We start from the raw sequence: 11687 nt of genomic DNA on the forward strand, positions 1-11687 counted from the left end.
ATCCCTGATGCTATGGCCACTGTTTGAAAACGCCTACTTGCCAGGAAATGGAGTACTGACAGGACCTGCACTAGAGAGGGGATTCCTGTGGGATGGCGGATAGCTGACATCAGGTCTGGCTCCAACTGGGCACACAGTTCATGGATTGTGGCACGATCAAGTCTGTAGGTGACTATTACATATCTCTCTTCCATTGTCGACCGGTCCACCAGCGGTCTGTACACCAGAGGATGCCACCATTTCCTCACCTGCCCTAGCGGACGTGCCCTACGGATAAGAACAGTGAGCACAGAGTCAGCCAACACTGAGGTAGTAAAAATACAGTTTTATTGCACACATTTGTCAATGCGTTATGTGCCTGTCTGTGTATATGCAAGGCCTATATATGTGTGACGCTTTAAAATTTAATGCCATGTGGCCCCCTGAAATGGCGGCTGCCTGACATGTAATGTGGGACAAAGGGATATGAGGTAACCGCTGACGTTGTACACCGTCGCGGTAGGCGGTCCAAGACCGTGGTGCTATCCTGCGTTGGTTAACATTGGGCCCTATGGGTTCCAGGAGCCAATGACTATGTACGCCGGCAGTGACGGTAGGCACCGCTGCGGACGTGACCACCATTTTCTCTCTGTTTACTCACTTGATACCTGATCTTTGACAGGAGAAGACCTACACTGCAAGTGCTGCTGTGACCTCAGTCTGGAAGCGACAATGGCTACAGGGTCTGGGGAAAGGGCCCCTGCTTTCGCATCGGAGGAGTTGGATAAACTAGTGGATGGGGTCCTCCCTCAGTACACGCTACTCTACGGTCCTCCAGACAAATAGGTGAGTACACTGTGAGCATGCTGTATGGGCAATGCCTGTTTGGAGTGGTGTGGATGGAAGATACAGTGGGGGAAGATGAACCCTGCATGATCGGACGGTGAGTGTATGTGCGTCAGGGCAAGGGTGGGGACGTGGGACAATGACTGTGATGGTCCGGACGGTTTTACATTTTCCACTGTACTATTCCTCTAGGTCAGCGCCCACCAGAAGGATATTTGGCGTGCCATTTCCAAGGACGTCCGGACCCTGGGGGTCCACCACAGATGGAGCACCCACTGCCATAAAAGATGGGAGGACATTCGCCACTGGAGCAAGAAGACGGCGGAGGCCCAGCTTGGGATGGCCTTCCAACGTGGGAGGGATGCCCGTTGCACCATGACCACCCTGATGTTCCAGATCCTGGCGGTGGTATATCCGGAGTTGGATGGGCGCTTGAGGGCATCACAGCAGACACAAGGGGGTGAGTACTCTCTCATTCAGCTGACTGCGCACATTGGATGTGTCTGGGTGGGGGAGGTGGGCAGTGGGTTCCCCTAGGCTAGGGCGAGCTTTGTAGGCAAGGACTCTTTGTGAGGCAGGCTAAGTGGCACCCCAACCCCACCAGTGGTAAGAGCCATCTACACCTAGCCAGGCTCCTGTGACTTCCATGTGTGCAGTAATCGGGCATAGGCCATGTACCCCATGTCCCTATGATTAATTTGGGAACTCTAAGTGCATGGCGTAGTGCAGAGGGCTGCTGTGTCTGTAGTGTCCGCCGACTGTCGCTGTATTGTATGCACTGAACATGTCTTTCTCTCCCCCCAGCCCCCCCTTATTTTGTGGTCTCCCTGTTCTTGTGTGTATTAGCATCATCAGGCGGAGGAGCTGTGTCACCGGAGCAGGAGGGAGCTGCATCCCACATGGCCTTGGAGGGCAAGACAACAGAGTCTAAAGTCACCAGTGGGACGGAGGGCGAGGACAGGAGCTGAGACCAGCGATACCAACAATTCCTCTGATGGGAGCTCCCTTGCGGTGACTGGCCCCTCTGTGCCCCCGCATCTACAGCCGCCACCCCCCCTACCAGCACCACCCTCCCAGCAGCCCTTCAGCGTGTGTCCCGTGGCCTCTCACCCAGGAGGGTGGGCATCTCCTTCGCCTCAGGCACCTCAGTCCCTGCCCCAGTCAGCCCTGCTGCCCTCACTGAGGAGGCTATTGACCTCCTGAGATCCCTCACTGTTGGGCAGTCTACCATTCTGAATGCTATCCAGAGTGTAGAGAGGCAGTTGCAACAGACAAATGCATACCTGGAGGGCATTCATTCTGGCCAGGCAGCCCAACAGCGAACATTTCAGGCTCTGGCCTCTGCACTGATGGCAGCCATTGTCCCCGTGTCCAGCCTCCCCCCTCCAGCTTCCTCCACCCAGACCCAATCCCCAGTACCTCAGCCTATCCCAAGCACACCATCAGACCAGCATGCACACACCTCAACACACAAGGGTGGCTCTGGCAAACGTAAGTACCACACATCCCACAAGCACTCACACAAGCATCATACCCATGCAGACATACCAACATCCACTGCCTCCACTGTGTCCCCTTGCTTCACATCTCCCTCCTCCCTCCCTGTCACGTCTCCCTCCTCCCTCCCTGTCACGTCTCCACTCACACCTGCATGCACTACATCTTCAGCCACTACCTCCAATACCAGCACACCCATCACCACACACCGCTCACGTGCACTCACCACCCCCACTACCATTCACACATCCCCTGTGTCCTCTCCCAGTGTGTCTGTGAGCCCTCCTCCCAAAGTACACAAACGCGGTCACACACCAACCCAACAGCCATCCACCTCACGACAGCCTCCAGCCCGTGCACCTTCACCCAAAGTCAGCATACGAACACCTCCTACAACCACTACCTCTTTCTCCACTCCCAAACCCCATCCATGTACCCGTTCCATTGTGTCAAAAAATGCTTTTCCTCTCAAATGTTGACCTCTTCCCTACACCCCTCCCCCGTCCTAGGGCCCGCCTTTCCAGGTCCCAACCCAGCACCTCAGCCACCACATCACCGGGCACAGTGGTGCCAGCAATATCCGGATTCTGTCCAAGGACATTCCCCCACCTCCAAAACAGAAGAAGTTGCCCACATCCCGGAGGAAGAAGGCCAAAACACCTGCCACCAAGGGCTCAGCCAAGACAAGAGTTAGGAGTGGCAAGACAGCTGCGCCACCATCCAAGGTGGGGAAGGGCCTGAAAAAGAAAGGCAAGTCAACGTCGCCGCTAACCTGCACGGCGGACAAGACCGCTACGGACACCGCCGCCAGCACCCCAGATACTGAGCCCTTAACCAGCACTGCAGACACTGTACCCTTCAGCAGCACCGTAGTCAGTGAGCCCGCCACCAGCACCGCCGCTACTCACATCGCCGCCAGCACGGCAGTCAGTGAGCCAGCCACCAGCACAGCAGTCAGTGAGCCAGCCACCAGCACAGCAGTCAGTGAGCCAGACACCTGCACCGCAGTCACTGAGCCAGCCAACAGCACCGCTGGCCCAATGACTACCGCAAGCACCGCCGCACCAATGACTGCCGCAAGCACCGCCGCTACTGACCCCGCCGCAAGCACCGCCAGCGGCCACGTAACATCCTGAGACAGTGGCACCACTGCAGACATGGCTGCCATCCCCATTGGTAATTCGTAAGAGGCTGGTGGTCAGTTCCAGGGGCCTGGGCAGCTTCGATGTTGCCCTACCGTCAGTGGAGTGTCACATCCACTACCTCAGTCCTTGGCAGGATGAAGCACTCTGGGCACAAAGCCCTCTCCAGAACCAGTGGAGAAAGGCATCCACATGAGAGACTGTGGCTTTGCACTCCCCAGGATAAAGCAGTGGGCAAACCACCCACTGGAGAGACTTGAGAGACTGTGGCTTTGAACTCCCCAGGATACATCAATGGGCATGGAGCCCCCTCGTGGAGCTGGCGTCGTGCACTCATCCGGCTGAGATGCCCCCATTCCCTTCCCCCTGAGGTGCCTGTTTTATTTCGATCTGATGCCCCTGCAGTGTTCTCTCCATTTCGATCGGGTATCTTGTGTGGGCCTCACCCATGCATTTTGGGCTCAGTGGCCCATGGACTATATAGGTACAGGGCCTGGATTTGAATTCTTGGTGTACATATTTGTTTATAGTGTATATCATTTTTTGACTAATGAATGTTTATTGATTACAATGCTTACAATCATTTCCTTTTGCCCTTGCGTTCTTCCAGGGGGGTTGGGGTGTGTAAATGTAATGTTTCAGCATGTATTGGTGTGTGTGTTGTGGGTGAGGGTGGGGGTGTTGCGTGCTGCGTGTGTCACTCTCTTTTCCCTCCCCCTCCCCTATGTTGTAGGTGCAGTACTCACCGTGGTCGTCGCCGCCATCGGTCTTGCTCCTGGTAGAGGAGCAGGAAGACTATCGCAGGGAGCATTTGGAGTTTAGGCTCCATGGGGCCCTGGTTCCTCGTGGGGTATGTAGAGTGTTTTCCCTTCCAAGTCCTGTTTCCGCCGTATTTTTGTTTGCGTTGAATCCGCCCCGGAAAAGGTGGCAGATTGGCCTGTCATAATAGTGTGGGCGGTACATTGTCTTCCGCTTGTCTGTTGGCGGTGACCGCCATGGTGTTTGTTTGTACCGTCGTGGCGGTCGGAGTGTTAAAGTGGCTGTCTATGTTGGTGGTTTCCGCCATGGTCATAATGAAATTTTTTCCCCACCGGCCTGTTGGCAGTTTTACCGCCGCTTTATCACTGACCGCCAGGGTTGTAATGAGGGCCTATGTGTTTTGCGCTCTTCTGTCATTGAGATATACTTGGGCTACATTTGGGTGGTAACTGTGCTACATTTGGGCTCTTTTTTTCTCTGGTTTCCGCCGTCTTGGGAGACGTATTTGTTATGAAGTTCCCTAATCTCATTTACTGCTAAGATACCTATAAATCTTGTTCTGGCCACATTTGCTCTGTGTTCAGAGACGGACGTCAAAAGTCAGTTTGACTTCCTGCAAAGCAATGACTTTTCCTTGCGACTGCAGAGTTCCAGGATTTTGTAAGATGAAGTTTCTGACCTGCGCCAAATGAAAGGCTGGAAGTATCAGGTTTTTCCTAACACAACATTTATATAACTAAGTCAACATTACAAACATTTCAAAATATATTTCAGTAGCTGTGGAAGGCCAATTTATGTACTTCTGTGTGATGGAAAACATTTTTTTATTAGAATGAAAAAAATCAGAACACTTTACTTGGTGATGTGCAAATGATAAATATGTTTTCTGCTGAAACCCAATTGTCACAGATTACTGTTAATACACTATATAGTTTTATCAGTAAAGGTGCAAGTTAGTGGGAAGGCTTTTGGACATTTCTTGGAAATTTACTGTCTGTAAATGACAGTGCGCGACCACATCATGCTTTAGTAATATACTGTAGGAAGTTGACTCTGTATGTACTATTTCAAAGTAAGAAATAACATGCACAGAGTCCAAGGGTTCCCCTTAGAGGTAAGATAGTGGCAAAAAGAGATAATTCTAATGCTCTATTTTGTAGTAGTGTGGTCGAGCAGTAGGCTTATCAGAGGGTAGTGTTAAGCATTTGTTGTACATACACACAGGCAATAAATGAGAAACACACACTCAGACAATTCCAGGCCAATAGGTTTTTGTATAGAAAAATATATTTTCTTAGTTTATTTTAAGAACTACAGGTTCAAGATTTACACACAATACTTTAAATGAAAGGTTTTTCACTCAGGTATCTTAGGAACTTTGAATCAACAAAATAGCATGTACAGTTTTGGCAAAAATGGCAATAAGCTATTTTAAAACTAGACATTGCAAAATTCAACAGTTCCTGGGGGAGGTAAGTATTTGTTAGTTTTTCAGGTAAGTAAAGCACTTACAAGGTTCAGAGTTGGGTCCACGGTAGCCCACTGTTGGGGGTTCAGAGCAACCACAAAGTTACCACACTAGCAGCTCAGGGCCGGTTAGGTGCAGAGTTCAAAATGGTGCCCAAATGCATAGGCTTCAATGGAGAAGGGGGTGCCACGGTTCCAGTCTGCCAGCAGGTAAGTACCCGCAACTTCAGAGGGCAGACCAGGGGGGTTTTGTAGGGCACGGGGGGGACACAAGTTAGCACAAAATGTACACCCTCAGAGGCACAGGGGCGGCCGGGTGCAGAGTGCAAACAGGCGTTGGGTTTGCAATAGGTTTCAATGGGAGACCCAGGGGTCTCTTCAGCGATGCTGGCAAGGGGCGTGGGGGGGGCACCTCGGGGTAGCCACCACCTGGGCAAGGGAGAGGGCCACCTGGGGGTCGCTCCTGCACTGGAGGTCGGATCCTTCAGGTCCTGGGGGCTGCGGGTGCAGTGTGTTTCCCAGGCGTCGGGTTCTTTGAAGCAGGCAGTCACCGTCAGGGGGAGCCTCGGGATTCCCTCTGCAAGCGTCGCTGGGGAGGGCTCAGGGGGGTCAACTCTGGCTACTCACAGGGTCATAGTCGCCGGGGAGTCCTCCCTGTAGCGTTGGTTCTCCGCAGGTCGAGCCGGGGGCATCGGGTGCAGAGTGGAAAGTCTCACGCTTCCGGCAGGAAACGTGTGGTCCTTTTAAAAGTTGTTTCTTTGTTGCAAGTTTCAGTCTTTGTGGAACTCTGGAGTTCTTGGTCCTTTTAGATGCAGGGTAGTCCTCTGAGGCTTCAGAGGTCGCTGGACCCTGGGGGACGCGTCGCTGTTGCAGTTTTTCAGGGCTGGGGCCAAAGCAGTTGGTGTCTCCGTCTTCTCTGCAGGGCTTCAGGTCAACAGTCCTTCTTCGTCTTCAGGTTGCAGGAATCTATTTTCCTCGGTTCTGGGTGCCCCTAAATACTCAATTTAGGGGTGTGTTTAGGTCTGGGGGGTTAGTAGCCAATGGCTACTAGCCCTGAAGGTGGCTACACCCTCTTTGTGCCTCCTCCCGGTGGGGAGGGGGTCACATCCCTAATCCTATTGGGGGAATCCTCCATCTGCAAGATGTAGTATTTCTAAAAGTCAGAGCCACCTCAGCTCAGGACACCTTAGGGGTTGTCCTGACTGGCCAGTGGTGACTCCCTGTTTTTCTCATTATCTCCTCCGGCCTTGCCGGCAAAAGTGGGGCCATGGCCGGAGGGGGCAGGCATCTCCACTAGCTGGGATGCCCTGTGGCGCTGTAACAAAGGGGGTGAGCCTTTGAGGCTCACCGCCAGGTGTTAAAGTTCCTGCAGGGGGAGGTGAGAAGCACCTCCACCCAGTACAGGCTTTGTTCCTGGCCACAGAGCGACAAAGGCACTCTTCCCCATGTGGCCAGCAACATGTCTGGTGTGTGGCAGGCTGGTAAAACTAGTCAGCCCACACTGGAAGTCGGGTATGTTTTCAGGGGGCATCTCTAAGATGCCCTCTGGGTGTATTTCACAATAAAATGTAAACTGGCATCAGTGTGCATTTATTGTGCTGAGAAGTTTGATACCAAACTTCCCAGTTTTCAGTGTAGCCATTATGGTGCTGTGGAGTTCGTGTTTGACAGACTCCTAGACCATATACTCTTATGGCTACCCTGCACTTACAATGTCTAAGGTTTTGCTTAGACACTGTAGGGGCATAGTGCTCATGCACTTATGCCCTCACCTATGGTATAGTGCACCCTGCCTTAGGGCTGTAAGGCCTGCTAGAGGGGTGACTTATCTATGCCATAGGCAGTGTGAGGTTGGCATGGCACCCTGAGGGGAGTGCCACGTCGATTTAGTCATTTTCTCCCCACCAGCACACACAAGCTGGCAAGCAGTGTGTCTGTGCTGAGTGAGGGGTCCCCAGGGTGGCATAAGACATGCTGCAGCCCTTAGAGACCTTCCCTGGCATCAGGGCCCTTGGTACCAGGGATGCTAGTTACAATGGACTTACCTGGATGCTAGGGTGTGCCAATTGTGGAGACAAAGGTACAGGTTAGGGAAAGAACACTTGTGCAGGGGCCTGGTTAGCAGGCCTCAGCACACTTTCAAATCATAACTTGGCATCAGCAAAGGCAAAAAGTCAGGGGGTACCCATGCCAAGGAGGCATTTCCTTCCATATACTTATTAACAGTGAGTGTTTAAACATAAACTGAGAAACACTCCTGCCCTGATGGCTAAGCTACTACTAAACTAAGGGGCAAGTCATGCATGGATCATGTGTACCCTATATGGAGGCTAGATTCATTGTACATGGAGCAAACGTTTAGTGTATTTAATCAAACAAAAAAGGATTTTTTCTACAGCAAAAATGCTGACCTCATATAATTGAAGGCGCACTCGTATGCAAGAATGAAGAAAAAGGCAACTCTGTAAAATTCAATATTTGTCTATGATCACACAACGGGAGACCCGTTTCCGGGACAAGTACATTACAGTTAGGTTAAGTAGATTATTCAAGCTACTTGACCTGCAGGTCTAGTAAAAATTTTATGATTTTGTGAGGCCTGCTTTCAGTTTTCGAGTTCGATTCCATCAAGATGGCGTTCATTTGTGTTACACTTTTGGCTTAGATTCAGAATGTTAGCACTCTCGTTTCTCATTAGAACACTGCAAGATGCTGATCACCAGGAAGTTAACTGGCAGTCTGCTGCTGGTGCTCAAAGTGTATGTTTCAGTCTGCGTGTCAGAATATTTTAATGGAATAGATATTTGAGAACTGACTTAAAACATGTCCTAATATTTCTTTCTACAGCACTAACCACCATGTCAGACAAAATGAACCCCCTCAATTTGTATTCCTTTCTAAATTAAAAGTTGTACGTTTTTTTTACCTGTTTGATTCAATCAAGATGGCTTCAGGTGTGTCAGTTTTGTCATAAGACTGTTAGCGCTCTATTTGTTCTTTAGAACACTATGGGATGCTGCAGTAGAACACAAAGGAATCGACTGACAGGCTGCTCCTGTTGGAAGTTCATGTTTTACTGAGAATGTCAGACTTCATTCCCATGTGGCTGAGAAAGATGGTGTGAATTTACAGAAAATGTGCTGTCATTTTAGCTTTTGGAGCACCTTCGATAACCTCTATGGGAGAATTGTGAGAAATGTGTTGCAAATAGGATTCATGAAATCCCATCTGGGTAAAATCACCTTAGAACACACCACAATTCCTAACAATAGTATGGTACATCAACAAATTATTTATATTGTGACTAAATTTTCTCATCACCCTTTCTTTATACATTCTTCTTTTTGTAACCCTCAAAACATGCCTTTCACTACAATGCATTTCAGTGGGGCGTTATTATGTATATTGGTCCCAAGATGGCTGCCATCACTTTCTGGGTGAAGTGCTGAGAGGCAATCAGATCTGTGCTTAGACTCCACCTAAATACACAAATTTGGATTTCCTTAATTATCGTGAAAACTACTGAACTGATTTATATTAAACAAAAAGGGCTCTTTCTGATGGATACAACTACCTGTGGATTCCTCACCTAATGAATTCTCCCATGGCGCCAGCATTCAACGGAAATCTTCTTCCTAGTCTCTGCACGTCGAAGAGGACGTCACTCTAGCCCACGCGACGCCGTCTGACGTCATACAGGCAATAAGAGGTCCTCGACGACGTGCAGACGTCAGTTCCCTTTTTTCCGTGCATTCGAAACGGTTATCTTCGAGGGAGCAACTGTTACTTTTGTGGTTACAGTGTATTTTTGCTGCGTAGTCTTTCGCTGTGGTAATAATGTCGCAGAGAAAGTCTGGATTCAAGCCTTGTCGTGAGTGTGGAGGCAAGATGTCAGTGACGGATCCTCATTCCGACTGCCTTTGGTGTTTGAGCTCCGACCACGACGTCTCGACTTGTGATTCATGCCAGCACATGAATCCAAAGGCCCTCAAGGAACGTGAGGCGAAGCTGTTTATGGCGAAATCGAAAAAAGAAAAGCATCACAAGAAGCCCTCTTCGCCAAGACATCGGCGTCATCGAGACTCCCGGCGCCGTAGAGAATCTCGGCGTCATTCAAGCAAGGAGACTCGTTCCAGGTCTTCGGATCGGCGCCGAAGGACATGGGAGATCAGTCCCACGGTTACGCCGCATCCTTCGACGCCGTTGCCCTCCCCGGCGTCCCCGACTTCACCTGGACAGGCGTCGGTGATTGAGGTATTGGAGCCTCAGGTGTTATCTCCGGCGTCGCAGACGTCGAGGCCGGCGTCGGGGTCGCCTCTGAGACAGGCACCCCAGTATCCGGCTTTTCCCACCCCTGGAGCCGATAGTTCCGCATTCTTGAATGCGATGTATGCCATCTTCCAACAGATGGCTCCAGGGGGTGCTCCGGCTGGGCCTTTGGCCTTTTCTTTGGGTGATCCTGCGCCTCTTCGGCCGGCACCCTTTATGCCCTTTCTCCCTTTTGGGAACGTGGGCTCGGCGCCGGTGTCGGCGCCGGTGGCCGCTCCGGTGGCTTCAGAGGGATTGGCCCCGGGGATTTCCATCCCGTCGACGTCGGGATTTCGGCCTGTGACTCCGGTGGGTCCATCTGCTTCGACTGCTCTTTCGTCGGCGCCGAAGTTACCTGTGGCGCCGGACGCGGCGTCGGTGGCTTCTGAAGATCGGCGCCGATCTTCGACTTCGGCGGAGGCATTGTCGACTCCGCGTATTGAGCAACGGCTTCATTCGAGGAGACGTGCTCTACGTGTATTAGAGGAGCAGGAGTACCAACGAGCCCTGGAGGAAGGAGAGCTAGAGGACTCGGGTGATGGGCTGCGTGGTCTGGAGTCGGCCAGTGGGCTGGACACTTCCCCTGAGTGGGATCTTTCGTCCCCGGGAGAATATACTGAGGAGGCTGCTTCCTTTCACGCAGTGGTACGGAAGGCAGCTAGTTTTTTGGACCTGCCTTTGCCGGTGGTGGAGGCAAAACAAAACCTTCTAACAGAGGTGCTACATCCGGCCTCAGCTGCGGTGGAGCCTCTTTTGCCATTTAATGACGCTCTGCTGGATCCGGTGTTAGAGGTGTGGAAGAGGCCAGCATCTTCCCCAGCAGTTCACCGAGCCGTGGCCAGGAGGTATCGGGCGGCTCCAACTGACCCTGGTTTTCTGTCCAGGCACCCTACGCCGGAGAGCTTGGTGGTGCAGGCCTCCTGTTCATCCAAGTCAGCGCCTGGTTCTTTCCCGACGGTGCCTGGGGACAGAGATTCAAAGAAACTGGAGGCGCAGTCCAAGAAGATTTTTTCGTCCTGCAGTCTGGCGTTGAAGGCCACCAACGCAACCTGTATCCTGGGGAGGTATATTCATGCTCTGATGGATGACATTTCCTCATCATTTACAGAGCTTCCCCAGGGTCTTTTGGATGTTGTTTCAAATGCCCAGGCTGCTGCGACCCAGATTATCCAGACTGGACTGGATACGACCGACTCGGTGGCCAGAGCAATGGGCACAACTGTGGTGGCAAGGAGGCAGGCCTGGCTCCGTAACTCGGGCTTTTTTGCGGATGTACAGTCCACATTGTTGGATCTCCCGTTTGATGGGGACAAACTGTTTGGAGCCAAGGCTGATTCGGCCTTGGAACGTTTTAAGGAGAGCAGGGCCACGGCTAAGTCGTTAGGGCTCCAAGCTCCTTCTTCCATGGCCTCTTCCAGATTTTTCAGGAGGTTTCGTGGATTTGGGCGTGGCTCTTCCTCCTCTTCCTTTCGGGGAAGATATCCGCAACCTGCCTCTTCCCATCCCTATAGATCTTTTAGAGGGAGAGGTAGGGTCCGCACCAGAGGAGCCTCTCCGCAGCACTCTGCCTCTTCCTCATCCTCTGGCTGGGTGCAGCAGGGGAAGCAGCCTTAGGCTTCCACCATTTCCCACTCACTCCTCTCCTGTAGGGGGAAGATTACAGCATTTTCTCAACAAATGGAAGACTGT

This window comes from Pleurodeles waltl, chromosome 8, assembly GCF_031143425.1.
Source record: "Pleurodeles waltl isolate 20211129_DDA chromosome 8, aPleWal1.hap1.20221129, whole genome shotgun sequence".
Taxonomy (NCBI): domain Eukaryota; kingdom Metazoa; phylum Chordata; class Amphibia; order Caudata; family Salamandridae; genus Pleurodeles; species Pleurodeles waltl.